This window comes from Macaca fascicularis, chromosome 15 (assembly GCF_037993035.2).
Source record: "Macaca fascicularis isolate 582-1 chromosome 15, T2T-MFA8v1.1".
Taxonomy (NCBI): domain Eukaryota; kingdom Metazoa; phylum Chordata; class Mammalia; order Primates; family Cercopithecidae; genus Macaca; species Macaca fascicularis.
Window position 1 is genome coordinate 68,303,740 of NC_088389.1, and position 15,506 is coordinate 68,319,245.

Consider the following 15,506-nt stretch of genomic DNA (forward strand, 5'->3'; position numbering starts at 1 on the left):
GCACTTCAGGGGGTGATTCAATTATGAAAGTTCTACTCTCTTGAAGGGATTGGTGCCCCTATAAAAGACGCTTGAGGGAACTTCTTTACCCCTTTTTGCCCTTTCACCATGTGAGGACACAGCAACAAGGTGCCATCTTGGAAGCAGAAAGCAAGGTCTCACCAGAAACTAAATCTGCTGGAAACTTGATCTTGGACTTCCCAACCTCTAGAACTGTAAGCCAAAAAGAATCAGTAGCTTATTAATCACCCAGTCTAAGACATTTGTTATGGCAACCTAAATGGACTAAGGCAGCATGTAATGTAACACAATAACAGGTTTGATATGTTATTACATTTATAGTCCCAATTTTTAATCATATTGCATTAAACTCTAAGTCAGCTATAGTTGTAAAAGGCACATGCACATGATATTGAATAATTCTTCAGTTCATTCAGAAAAAAATTGAGATTGAAATTTATGTGAATTGACCAGAAAGTTGCATCAAAATTATCAAACAAATCAAAAATCTTAATTACTAAAGTCTTTATATCTCAAAAAATGTTTTTCTCAATTAAAAATATTTCAGAATTTCAGAGTTAATGCCATCTTTGGCATTCTGCAGCTATCATTCCTTCATTCCAAGTATTCCATTTTTTCTGTAATTTTTACTGCTCAAAAGTGTGAGTTATCAAATATTTTAATTACTCCCCCAAAATTCTGATAATTACTAAATGTTCTTCCCATTGACAGAATTTATGTCTGTCTCTCTTGATTATGGGACTCTGTGAGTTCATAATCAATAGAACATGGTAGAAGTGAGGTTGTTTCAATTTCTCAGTATCTTCTACTTCTGATACATAGGTACAAATACTGTTGAAGCTATTAATTACAATGTAAGTAGTCTTAATCTCCTTGGAGTATCATGCTGTGGGGGAAAGTTAGGCTAGCTACTTGGACAAGTCATGTGGAGAGATGCTTGTCCAGCACTCGACCTTTTTGTCATGTCAGCTAAAACATTAAAGCATTTATAAGTGTCTCCATAGTTTCCCGTCCATATTCTAAGTAACGGATTCTGGCTTAAATAAATATTTGCTGTTGTTTTAAGCCACCACGTGTTTCGTCTGTTATAAAACAATCAATACTGGAACCGAATTTGGTGCTTGCAATTGGTGTAGTACCATAACAAAATTCTAAAACACTGGCAATTTATTTTATTTCCAGCTTTGGGCTATTGTGAATAAAGTGATGTAGGAAGTAGGATTCTAAAGTGCCTCCCTGTACAGTATCCCCACCCACATTTCAGGGACTGTGGTCATAATGAGATTATCACCCTCAAGGTTTTGTAAGACTACAGGGTAAAAGTAATTTTACAGATATAATTAAAGTTACTAATCAGTTGATCTGGAGTTAACTAAAAGGAAGATGGTCTAGCTTTGCCTATGTAGTCACATTCCCCGCCCCGCCCCCACCTTTGTTTTTCTTTAAGTTCTGGGATACATGTGCTGAACTTGTTACATAGGTATACATATGTCATGGTGGTTTGCCCCACCTATCAATCAGTCATCTAGGTTTTAAGCCCCGCATACACTAGGTATTGGCTCTAATGCTCTCACTCCCCCTTCTCCCAACCCCCCAACAGTCCTCAGTGTGTGATGTTCGCCTCCCTGTGTCCATATGTTCTCACTGTTCAACTCCCATGAGAACATGCAGTGTTTGGTTTTCTGTTCCTGTATTAGTTTGCTGAGGATGATGGTTTCTAGTTTCATCCCTGTGCTTGCAAAGGACATGAACTCTTTTCTATGGCTACGTAGTATTCCATGGTGCATATGTGCCACATTTTCTTTATCTAGTCTATCATTGATGGGCATTTGGGTTGGTGCCAAGTCTTTGCTATTGTAAGTAGTGCTGCAATAAACATACATGTGTATGTGTCTTTTTTTTTTTTTTTTTTTTTTGAGACAGAGTCTCTCTCTGTCACCCAGGCTGGGGTGCAGTGGTAAGATCTCAGTTCACTGCAAACTGTGCCTCCCGGGTTCATGCCATTCTCCTGCCTCAGCCTCCCGAATAGCTAGGATTACAGGCACCCACCACTATGCCAGGCTAATTTTTTTTTGTATTTGTAGTAGAGACGGGGCTTCACCACGTTAGCCAGTACGCTCTTGATCTCCTGACCTTGTGATCCGCCCATCTTGGCCTTCCAAAGTGCTGGGATTATGACCGTGAGCCACCACACCTGGCTGCATGTGTCTTTATAGTAGAAAGATTTATAATCCTTTGGGTATGTACCCAGTAATGAGATTGCGGGGTCAAATGGTATTTCTGCTTCTAGATCTTCATCACTGGACAGTACAGAAATGCAAATCAAAACCACAACGAGATACCATCTCACGTCAGTTAGAATGGTGATCATTAAAAAGTCTGGAAACAACAGATGCTAGCGAGGATGTGGATAAATAGGAATGCTTTTACACTGTTGGTGTGAGTGTAAATTACTTCAACCGTTGTGGAAGACAGTGTGGCGATTTCTCAAGGCCCCTTTAAAGTATAGAGTTTCCTCTATCTGATAGCAGAGGAGAAAGTCACAGCATTTTAAGGGACTGGAAGGATTTGTCATACTATTAAGGCTTGAAGATGGACAGTTTTATATGCAAAGAGTGAAGAACAATCTCTAGATAAAAGACTCTGAGATAATAGCCAACAAGAAAACTGAGGAGGGTGTGCCTCTCTCTTATAATTGCACAGAAATGAAGACTATCAACAATCTGAATGAAGCTGGAAGTAGATTTTTCCCTAGATATTTCACAAAGTAAATTATTACGGAATAGACTTTGATTTAAGCCTTGTGAGACACTAAGGAGAAAACATAATCAAACCTATTTGCACTTCTGACTTAGCGAACTGTGAGATAATTCATGGGTGTTGTTTTAAGCTGCTCATTTTCAGATGATTTTTTTTTTCACAGCAAGAGAAAACTAATATAAATTGTGTGCAAATTATTGGATATGTCTTTTTGTAAAAAGATTTTCTTTTCTCTTGGGTAAAAAAGTAGGAGTAGAATGACTACATGATTAGCTAGGACTACGTTTAGCTTCATGAAACAATGCCAAAATGTTTTCTGAAGTCATTGAATCATTTTTCGTTCCTACTACAAATGTGAGAATGAGTTAGAGCTCCATATTCTTGACAAAACTTTGAATTATATATATATATTTTAGCCATTCTAGCTGGTAAGCATGTTATCTCATTCCTACTTTAATTTGAATGTCTCTGATAACTAATAATGTTAAGAATCTTTCTATGTGTTTATTGGTTATATATTCTTTTGTAAATACATGTTCAAAATATTTTGTCCATTTTTAGTTGATTTTTTCTGTATTGATTTTTTGAGTTATTTATGCCATCATGTATTCTGCAAAATATGTCATGGTAAGATACGTGTGTGTGTGTGTGTGTGTGTGTGTGTGTGTGTATGTGGGATTCCCATCAAACCTATATATGTTTGTGTATGTAAATGTGTGTGTGTGTGTGTTTCCCCAACAGGTAGCTTACATTTTCATTTGCTTAAATAGGTTTTTGAAAATCAAAAGTTTTAATTCTTACAAAGTCTTGTTTATAATTTTTTAAAATTTTTGTGCATGTTTTCTGTGTCTTGACTATACATTTTTTCCCACTTATATTCCCTGAAGGCATTATTTGAGAAGAACTTGTAATAATTGTTTTGTAGCCATAGTGTTATGCCCCTTTTACTTCACATGGCTTTGAATCTACAAGGTCATATTTTGGAGGAAAGTCATGATTGAAGAACAAGACATTAGTATTTAACATATTTAAGTAATCAGTATATTATTTCAAATAGTTATTTTCATATTTCTAATTAAATGTAACCTTTTCAAAATAGAAAATTATTGCTGAGATAATATTCTCTGAATCTAATTAAAGTAAATTCAAATTAGCTTGCAAAATAATCACAATTTCAAGATCATAGTAACATACTAGTAAAAAATAAGATAATTTTATCTTATTTTCAATCAACATCCTTATTTTTATTTTAAAAAGTGTTGAATAATTAGGGTTGAGAAATGTCCAATTTTACTTTTATTCTTTTCACTGTAACTTACCTCAAACCACATTGGTTATGCAATTTATACATTCCTCCACCCAAAAAACCCTCAAAAACCTCGGGTTGCCAATATAAAGGGAACTAAACATGCTCTTTTGAGAATCACTTAAATGATGTTATCATTGTAGCTGCCAGGTTCAGGATCACCGGGTTGTAGAGTTAAAGTTTGACTACCCGCTAAAACATTTTAACTCACACTGGATTACCTGTTATTTCTTGCATTGGCCATTGTGGATAGAAGAAGCCAAATGACTAGGCTTCCAGCTAATTTACCCTTGCTTAAGATACATTAAATAATCTTCCATGTTTAATTTTTTAATACTTGCAGCTGTTCTGTATTTTCTTCTTAGTCTTCCCCTCTTTCTCTGTCTTCTCTGGTTTTAATTGAGCATTTTATTCATGATTCCATTTTCTCTTCTCTTTCATCATATCAATTACACATTTAAAAAATTTAGTAATTGCCCCAGAATTACTAAATTGCTTCAGTAATATAGAGTTACAACTAACCTAAGTCCACTTTCAAATAACACTATACCACTTCAGAAGTAGTGCAGGTAACTTATAACAGTATATTCTCGATTTTTCTTCTCACCTGTTGTAACATTATTGCCATTCATTTCGCTTATCCATGTGCTATAATTACTCAATATATTCTGGGTAGTATTAATTTAAAAATCTTTTATGTATTAGTTCATAATACAGGTATGTCTACTAGAGTCAACGTCCCTCAGATTTTGTTTTCTGAGGGTCTTTCTTCTCCACTTTTATAAATAATTTTACTGGATGCAGAATTCTAAGCTGATGTTTTCTTTCTTTCAATGTTTTAAATATTTCACTCCACTATCTTCATGCTTTCATGGGTTCTGACAATAAATCCGGTGGAATTCTCAGGCTTGATACTCTATAGATGGGTGTTTTCCTCCCCTGTTGGCGCTATTCAAGATTTTTTCTTTATCCTTGGTTTACTGCAGTTGAATATGATAAATCTGGTTGTGGATTTTTTTTTATTCTGTTGCGCAGTTCTCTCTAAACTTCCTGAATTTATTATTTGGTATCTCTATTAATATTTTAAAAATATTTGCCATGGTTACATCAAATATTTTGTCTGCCTTTTTTCCCCTTACTTGTCATTCTGGCATTCCCATTACATGAGGATAATTAGGCTTTTAGTGTGAATTTTCATCTTAATATGACTAGGAGTTGTTTCACACTGGGAAATAGAACCTTTACAATGAAGTCCTAAGGTGGGTTTCAACTCAATATGCCTGGTGGCTTTGTAATAAAAGGTTAGAACACAGACAGGCATAACAGGAAAACCATGTGAAGAAACTGGAAGATGGTCATCTAGAAGCCAAGGAGAGTGACGCTCAGAAGAAGTTCTGTGGATACCTTGACATCTAGTCTCCAGACCTGTGGGAAAATATATTTCTGTTTTTTTACATCCCCTGCTCGGTGATACTTTTTAATAGAAACTTTGGTAAACTTATACAGTAACTATTTTAAAATATACTGAGCGTATTCTCTGTAAACTGACTGGTCTTCTACAGGAAATTGTTACCAGAGTTGTAAAAATAAAACTCAAAAATAAAAATGCAAGTAGAATTAATACACACACATATACACATACACACACACACACACACACACACACACACACACACACACACACTATGAAAGCTCTGTAACAAATGGAATAATTAGAGCCTCCTCCTGACAGAGAAGTAGGTTGACTGGCCCCCAGACGTAGATCTTCTTTATTCATATAATCCTTGTAAGTCTCTAATATCCAGTGTGATTTTGATATCAGCACGTGGCTTGCTGGAGTATGTTCTAAAAAGAGCAGCCAAATCGAATTTGTGTGTGTGCGTGTGCTTAATCAGCCCATTTGCTTGGCTGCTGTTTGAGCAGCTAGAGAGTGCCCCATCTTGACAAGTTTCCCTTGTTCCTTTAATTTTTTTTTTTTTTTTGTCCTTTACCCTTTGGCTATAAAACATTCAAATTCATGTAGGGTTTGTTTGCTTCTTTTTGTGTGTGTTTGTTTTTCCTTCAGGGATAGAACTGTGGAAAGGCCTGGTCTCTTGTTCTCTGCATGCTAGCAGCATGGCAAGCTGGGAATTTCCTACTGCAGTAATTCACCTCTCTTTTAAATTACCTATTTGTTGTAGACCTTTGTTGATGGATATACAACTTTGCTGACACCATCTTAGTATCTGGAACAGACTTCTTTGAGGTGCCCTCAGTATCCTGGCCAAGTAATGCTTGTGGCCACCCACTCATGGAAAAACAAACACAATGATGATTTTAACCTATTTTACTTGACAGTCTTGGTGCAATTTATTTTAAAAGAAAAAAAAAATTTCAAACAAAAGTACGGTTAGAATTTCTTCAGGTAACTGAGGGGCACTGTGATGGTAGACAAATGTAAATGCCTTAGGAAATATATCAAAAAGGGCATCGTGCACAATATTGTTGATGTAATTTGAAAAATGAAAATATTTGCATGAAATGTGAAAGCATTAGGTATATTCAACAACAACAACAACAACAACAAAATTAAGGCACATAGCCAGTCACAAAAACTCAATAAACCAATGCATTGTCTTTTTAGTCAGCTATTTATAGGCTATTTACAGCCATACTTCCATCTACTTTGGTTTACTTTCTAGGTACAGAAATTAGTAGGGCAATGAAGGGAATTTGAGGAAGAACATTGTATGTATCTTTTTTATTTCCACAAGGAAGATGAAACTTCTCTTTTTTAAGCCTCAGTTGATGGATGGGTAGTTCATTTTATGCCTGGTTTGACTTCTGTAGATTTGTGGATAATTTATATGACTTCAATGAATGGATTGACAGTTCATATTACTTAGATCAAAGATGTAAGACCTACATGAAATTGGATACTGACCTTGCCTTGGGTGGTTACATGCCCACACTTCCCTGCTTCTGATGAAAAAATAATAAAAATAAATCTTGGTAATCCTGTGGAAGAATTGTTTGGGGAAAGCATACAGCATTATGGTTTATCCCAGTTTAGAGTGGCAGACCTTAATTTATTGCAAATCAATGCATATAACCCTAATAGATTAGTATAGGGCTGAAAGGGTTTGAATAACTTTTTAAATATTCTATGATATTGTATTGACAAAGTGCTCCCCATCTATGTTGACAAATGTCTTGGGATGATGTTGCAGACTTCACTTTCCACATGGTCCAACTAGATGGTCAATTTTTGCATGTCTCATCCAGAGACATCACTGGAAAACCATGATCTAACATTAGTCAGAGCCACTTGATATATTTAATGAATGCCCAAGAATCAAAGGTGGACTGAATAACGTCTGAAGTCTCATTAATTGCATTTTTAGTAACTTAGGAGATTTAACTGCAAATCTGAGTTAGCACAAAAGAAACTGAGGCTGATAACAATCACTAGGTTCTAAAACCTGGCCCATTTGACAAGGTCAGTTACCAGATGAAGAAGTTTATACTGCTACATAGCTGCTGTGTGATGATAATATTAATGGTCTCAATTTTTACCCTTCCCTGTGTAGATATTTATTTATCATTATAGATAACTTTCCACAGTTCTGCTTTTCTGACTTTGTATTCAGCCATGTAACTCTCTTTGTACAAAGGGATAATTGTAAATGTTATACCATAAGAAACTTTTTCAACTGTCCATTCACTCTTCCTGAATTTTTCCATCTCTAAGAGAAGATGATGTCCAAACTAGGCTGATGAAAGAAGATAAATGTATGGTTTAATTACCTCTATTGTCCTAGACAACAATGAGTAAAATGACACTTTTGTAGGGGAATACAACAATGACTAGAAAAGTTACCCAGCCAAACGAAGATAAATTTTCTACCTGTAGCTTCATGAACTAAATGAAAGCATATAATTTTAAGCCACTGAAATGGGAGTGGTTTCTTACGCAACATTATGTGCAGAGTATTAAATGTGTGGGTTCCCTCTCAATTGAAATATTGGTCACTGTGCATGCAGACTATCTATATCTAACTTAAAGTATGTTACATTGGGAACTTTGAACATTATACTTCTTTCAACTATTCTACTTTTAAGTTTGCTCCTAAAAAACTTTATTTATATCTGTAATTTTTGTGGCATTTCCCTCTACTTGAGATATGGCCATACCCCTACTTGTAATCATTTGATTGTGTGTGAGAGAGAGATTATAAGTAATAATCAGTGACTTTATAGAAGATTAGAACAATAACAAAGAATTTTTGGGACAATAAACCATAAATTTACTTACAATCTCACCAACCGGAAAATAAATGTATTGTTATTCTATTGTTTTATCTTTGTCTTTTTATGCAGAGATAAAGATAAATTAATGATAAATTTTATTAATTTTGCTTAAAACATTTATTTATTAATTCAAGAAATCTATATTGAGGGCCTACTATGTATCAGGCATTGCTGGAGATACTGAATTCAAATGAAATCGTCTAAACAACTGTATAACAGACTTTATTTACATTAGATTTTTGTCTAATGTAATTTCATAGAGAGTTTTGCATTTTTAGAAACATCTTATTCATATACAATTTTCAGGTTTACATTATTTATCTATGTGTGTTTATATCATACTTTTTAACCAAATATTAACTGCAAATCACATATTTGTACATCATTCATATATTTAATTTCTATAAATAAAAATCTAAAACATTCCTATATGTTAAGCTATTAGTACCCACAATTTCTAGGTCAGAACTACTTCACTCCTGGTGGACCTGACCAAATTGATCATTAACAGAGTTGGGTGTAAGGGGCATGAGTTAATTCAATGGTTTAACCCAAAGCAACCAGGATTGAGTTCAAGCTGAAATAATTGAGAAGTATTCAGGGTTAATGAAGTAGAGTGAAGGATGATTCTCAAGCCCAAAGAACTTCAAAGAGCAAATCTGAACATTAGGACCCAAAGGGATCAAGATTGAGGTTCCAATAGTAGTGTTGTACCAGAGATTCCATCCAGATATTTAGGGCCTTTTTCCATTTCTGCATTGATCAGAATCAGGTCTTAGACATGTGTATACCCAACAGAGAAAACCAACCATATACTAGAGTCCTCCCTTTTCTCTGTTAAAACCACTATAAAATTCAACTAGGTTGTTTTCCATTTCTATCTTGGTGACTGTTTCATTGATAAATCTTATCTAAGATTGTTATGACTGTTTATAGCATTAACAATCAAATAGGACCTCTTTGATATAATATTACTTGAACTAAAAGAGTTGATGTGTACTGATTGAGTTTTCTGGCTAAGGGAAGCAAATGCAAGATAAGTCAACCCTAAAATAACTACTGGCACTAATGACTAGTTTTCCTACTCGGATGCAGAATATTTTGATTGACATTACAGTCAATTCAATCACAAAATAGCTGTCAGCTGTTTTATGTTCCTGCTCATTCATGTAACCCGTGATATTTCGTTTCCCTGTGGTATTTATAGCAAACAGAGTTCTTAAGCATTTGGTTCCTTATAATCAGTGAGAATATTGCAATTGGATTTTTGTAATCAGTGGTTAACAAAAACTATTACAAAACAATTTAAAACATATTTTGCTCATTTTTGTGCATTAGGATTACCACTTCCTTCTGTATTTTCATTTACAAGGGACTGAATAAAAAGCTAATGATATATTTCTCACAGTTTACCTCTATTGACGTTACAAATCCTGCTGTCAGTTTGACAGTAATCCTCCTTACCATGAATGATTCAAGGAACTGTGTATAACGGTAATATATTGCAGTAGACTTTAAACTCAAACATTAGCCTAAAAATCTTTGTTTTTCTGGATGAGTAGGGAAGTTTTAAAAGATGAAAATTAATATGCTGAGGTCTGAGGTGAAACATAAGGGGTAAGTATGGCCCATAATATTGTGAGAAAGAACAAGGTCAGCCATGTGAAATAACAAGGCAGAGATATATGATGAGACATTAAACTTGGCAGGGAAATAGACTACCTGAAATCTATGATGGTCAAAGGCAGCACTAGTAGAGACTGTTTTGTGACTGAAGGTCTTAGTAACTGAATTATTGAATCTAAATCCATTCTGAAAATACCAATGCGTCATACTGTGAAATTACTTTTCTAAAGTTATTGCAGGCAAGTTTCTGCTCTGTTAAAATTTAAACATAGCTTCCAGAAAAAGAAATCAGAAAAATAAGTATATATATAGATATATAGCTCCCAAGTTTAATTCTTTGCTTAAGACACAGCTGGAAATTATAATTCTAGTTGGTTAAGGCCCATTGATACTAAATGCAAATAATTTATATTATTCCAAGAAATTGCAGAATAGTAAAAGCCTGTTAACTCCACTTGATTATATGTCATTGATAATATTTGTAAATTAACGAAGAATGAAATTACTGAGCTGAATGAAAACTAAAATATTCAATATTTAATTGATCACTTAGAGAGAAGGAAAATAAAGTGATCTATAAAAGTTAGAGAAAAAATAAATTGATTCATAAATGTGTTTCAAGAGTGGAGATACAGAAAGTGAGCTGTCATGCTTAATAGTACCAGCATCCTACATTTCTACTGGAAGATAGGACAAGCAATTAATGTCAAGCACCTTGAATCAGCAAAATGCAACAGCTAGTAAAATTCCACTACAGTTAAATTTGAGACTCTGAGAATAAATTTCAAATTATGCATATTCAGAAATCCTAACATGATTATGACACTATATTTGTTATATCAGTTATAGTGTGTGCATAATACGCTGCACAATCAACACCCTAAGTGACAATCTCCAGTCTACTGTCCTCTCCTGTAATCATAATCATAAGTTTATACATAAAAACTTAAGAATATTATCAGTAATCCCTTTTATTATCCAAACCCAACCAGTTATATTACCTTAGGATTTGCTATCATGAGGCAAACATATTAAACATATCTTCTAAATAACACTTCATTGACAACCAAGCACTCATACCTTTGAGAATTTTGGCTTCCCTGTTGCTCCATTAAAATTCAAAGCTATCTTTCAAAAATATTACTACTTCTCTCATTTCTCTTAGAATATACAAAACATTTATCACTTGTCTACCTTGAATCCAAGAGAATTCTCCAGTTAATCTTTTGATTCTATCTATTCCTCGTTGCCCTCTCTCCAGTGTTATACTGGGAAATTTTTATTGCCATTTTACTGATTTATTTGTACAGTATATATCAAGGATATTGATCAGTTTTCCACCCTACATTTGCAATTTTAAAAAGTCATTCAATTTCTATTCTGTTTACAATAATTTTGGTTTCTTTGAAATATTAAGACATCATTTTAAATGTTTGTCATGTCTACTTATACATATTTTTCATTAATTTTATGCCTTAAAATCCTTCACCAAACAAAGATTAAATATTCTCATTCTTTTACATTTTGGATATATGCAAAGACATCTATTTTCGCTGAATTGTGATGCCTCCTTTTATATTATTTAAAGACTGCCCCATATCAAGCACCGTTACTTAAATACAATAAATGGTTAACAAAATTCTTTGGTATTGAAATAAATTGGCTTGCCATTAAAGGTAACAGGAACTGAACAACATACAATTGTTTCTATTAATAATATATACAAATTGCTCTTATATTAAATTTGGGTTATGTTAGCCAACCCAAATTCAGTATGACAGGTTAAATATAACAGTAAAAATTTTAAAAAATGCAATAGAAAAAATATTTTTCCATTTATTAAAAGCTTTAAGTATTCCACTGTATGGCAGTCATAATTTTTTATATTTTCTAAAAAATAAACCATTTATACTCTCTTAGTTGAAAATGGAAATAACTACATATTATAAACATAGAAATAAGAAATAAAAATAGTCCAAAATTATATTAACTAGACTAAAAATGGGTTGTGAATCCTCATATTTGCAAACCTGCATTATCTTGGCATTTTTTTCTATATAGCATGTCATTGGTTTCCTCTGCATTCCATAGTTATTTAAATCAGAATATAAGAGATTGAAAAAAAGTGTATTGAAATGGACTGATCTTACACGATGAAATAATACTTGTCAAATAGTGCAAGACATTTATATCTGTGCTAGAGAGACCATCTGACTCTCATAAGTAATATTTGGTTATTTTCAATGAGCAGAAGAAAAATAATTACCCCTTTGATGTGTATTCTAAAAAAGACTTTCTGACCATTTTTTCTGTAGGCTATAAATACATTAATACATTGGTCAGACCAATATGCAGCTGCTATCTCAGCAAATAAAACATTGAAATTTCACAGATATCATTTCAATCCAATTTTCTAAGGGAATCAGTCCTTATATACCCAGGGATCACCATGCAAATGGTCCATAGAGATGATATTTCTAATACCTTAGAAGTCTGCTACTATAAGGCTTTTTCTCCCTATTAGTCATCTTATTGTCACCACGTCCTAGACTTTTATATTGCCATTAAACTACCACCTCTCCATAGTCAATTTCAAACATTCTTTTTCCCAAATACCACCTTCTATATTTCCAGCTCACTCTCTCTAGCCTCCCAGCTCCAAAAATAATTTAACCATTTAGGGACATTGACCCACGGATCCAACTATGTTTCACCCAATCATATCTTCACTCAATCAATCACATGTTTACTCTTTTACTATTTTTTACCCAATCACATCTTCAGTTTTCTCATTCCTCAGTTTGAATTTCATGATCAATCATTATCACTGTCATTCATACTATTCCAATACCCTAGTTTCTCAATCACTTTATGTTAGGCTTTTGATACAGCCTCATTTAAATGCAACATTCTACTTATATCTTGTCTGCCTCTGTGTAAGTGAAAGTGGTTGCAATGACACATTAACTCTACATATCCACAACAATGCTGGCTGGTTGGTTTCACTTTAAATGTATGATTCACTAACCACAAATGGATCCACAATACTTCATTTTATATTTCCCTTGTCTATGTACCCTCCCGGTCTCCTACTAGAATACTGCTTTATCCTCGCTCTACAAAGTTGAGTAAATGTAATTAGAAAAGAACTTGTCTAGGTTTTCACTACTATCTCCACCAACAACTTCCACCTAATCATATCTACTACCTTCTCGTTCACTACTGTAGATACTCAGTGCCTTTAGATACGAACAACCCCTAATCGTATGCAATTAAGCTAATATCCCCTGAAAACTCAAGAATATTGCTGCAGCAATTCTCTTCTGTCTCTTTTATGTACAATTGATTTTTCCTTCTCTATTGAAATATTCCCCAAAGTATGCAATTTTACCCCATTAAAAAAATATAAAAAATAAATATTATATATATAAATATATAACATGTATATATAATTTATATATAAATACAAATTTATATATAAATATATATAATTTATATATATATTTTATAAATATAATTATATATAATTATAAATATATATTTTATAAATATAATATATAATTAAAAATATATATAAAATATATATATTATATATATATGTATATGTGTGTGTATATATATTGCTCCAGCTATGCTCCCACCTCAGAAGGATACCAGTCCTCAGGCAGACATCAGGCCCCAGGTGGACACTGATCCCAAGGTGTACACCAGGCTCCAAAATGACAACCAGCCCCAGAGGTACACCAAAGCCCTAGGTGTAAAACAGGCCCATGTGGAACTGCAGAGTCATATGGACATCAGGCTGCAGGTAGACACCATGCCTTAAGTAGATACATAGGCTCCAGGTGGATATTAGACCCAGTCCCCATGTGATTGTCAGGCCCAGGTGAAAACTCAGGCCTTAGGTGCACATCAGGCCTTAATGGACACCCAGGCCCCAGGTTGAAACCCAAATCCCAGGTGATCACCAGGCCCCTGGTGGACACCAGGCCTTAGGTTAACAACAGGACCCAATAGGCCATCAGTCCACAGCTGGATACCAGTCCCCAGGTAAACACAAGGCCCCAAGTGAAACATAGGCCCAAGGTGGACACCAGACCCTAGGTGAACACTCAGGTCTGAGGAGGACATCCAGCCCCTGGTGAACATCAAGCACAGGTGTCCAAGCAGGCCCTGGGTGGACATAACTGTATACAGGTACAGAATTGACCTGTGGGGAGGGTGAGCAGTCAGCAGTCCAGTGGGGTCCTTAGTAGGTCTTATGGCAGGTAGGGGCCGAGGGGACGGAAACTTAAAGATGCAACCTCACTTCCTTGACGACAGACCTGAACAATGGGTAACCAGGCACCCATATCCTAGAGCCAGCCCCGTAGCCAGCTCACTTGGTGGAAGATGTTCAGGAGAGCAAGATGTTCTTGACCCACATTTCGAGGGTCCTGCTTCAGGAATGGAAGGAGTGACAGCCTTTTCCAATGATGCCTATGTAGGCTCATTGCTCACCCCAGACGCCTCTGGCCATTTACCAGGCCAGGTTTTACCAGTGATCCCATCTGGGCCACATCTGCACATTGTCCCTGTCTGGCTGGAGATTCTAGAGCCCATCAAGGCACAGGCATATGGTGAGGTGGCCTGCAATCTGGAAGACTTTGTGGGAGTCTTTCTTTGGGGGCTGGAATTCCTTTAAATTCAGTGAGGTTGTTTCCACGTTTGGAAATTCCAGTGGAAAGTGACTGTTGTTGATGACTCTTTCTCCTTTTTCAGCTCCTGCTCCATACACAGCAATACAGGAAATTCCAGTGCTAGCTGTTGAGCTAGTGCCAGCACCAGGGGAAGAGCTCCCTCCAGGGACAGCGCTGGAACTAGAGGCAGCTCCAGAGCCTTCCTGCCCCTGCCCTGGTACAGCAAAGGACTAGCTCAAAGAGGAGCTGCCTGACATCATGGAACTTGCTGTAGCCACTGGCCTCAGTCCTGGAGCTGAAAGCATGGGTGGAGCTAGCGGTGACAGAGTGGGGGTGGTCAGCAGAGCCCCAGCCAGCAGCTCCCATGCTGCTCCCAGTCGTGGGCACGGTGGGAGCCATGGAGACAGAGACCAGGGTGTGTAGCCTGGGTCTCTCTATCTCGCTGGAGAGAGGCTTCTCTCATTCAGCAGAGTTGCAGCCCTGCTGCGCAGGACCTGTTCATTATGCTGGTGCTGGGGATGTATATATGCTGGCAGGAGGTGATTGAGAGCAGGAAAAGGAGCCTGCGAGAAGGGGTTCCAGCAGCTCCTCCTGTTCCCAGAGGTGGCCTCCTCCTCCAGGCATGGAGGTCTGCCCGCAACCGGGCATCTGGGCTGTTTGCCCCTGATCTGCTGCCAGGGACAGGATCTCCTTAACAGGTAGGCAGGGGTTGAGGGGACCAGGGGGCTGCTGCAAAGTGCACAGGAACCAAAGCTTCCAAACTCAGCACTTGTGCCCCGGGGTTTCTATGCTGCCACCTGCCTTAGGATTTGTTCATAGTATTA

The 15,506-nt window shown here is 36.0% G+C and overlaps 1 long non-coding RNA gene and 1 pseudogene across 1 annotated transcript in view; both read left to right on the forward strand.

Annotated features, from left to right (window-relative positions):
- The window catches only part of LOC135967559 (uncharacterized), an 816,926-nt gene that overhangs the window by 23,952 nt on the left and 777,468 nt on the right, over positions 1 to 15,506 (forward strand). The window lies entirely within an intron of this gene.
- On the forward strand, positions 14,301 to 15,349 carry LOC102129631 (uncharacterized protein C2orf27A-like; annotated as a pseudogene).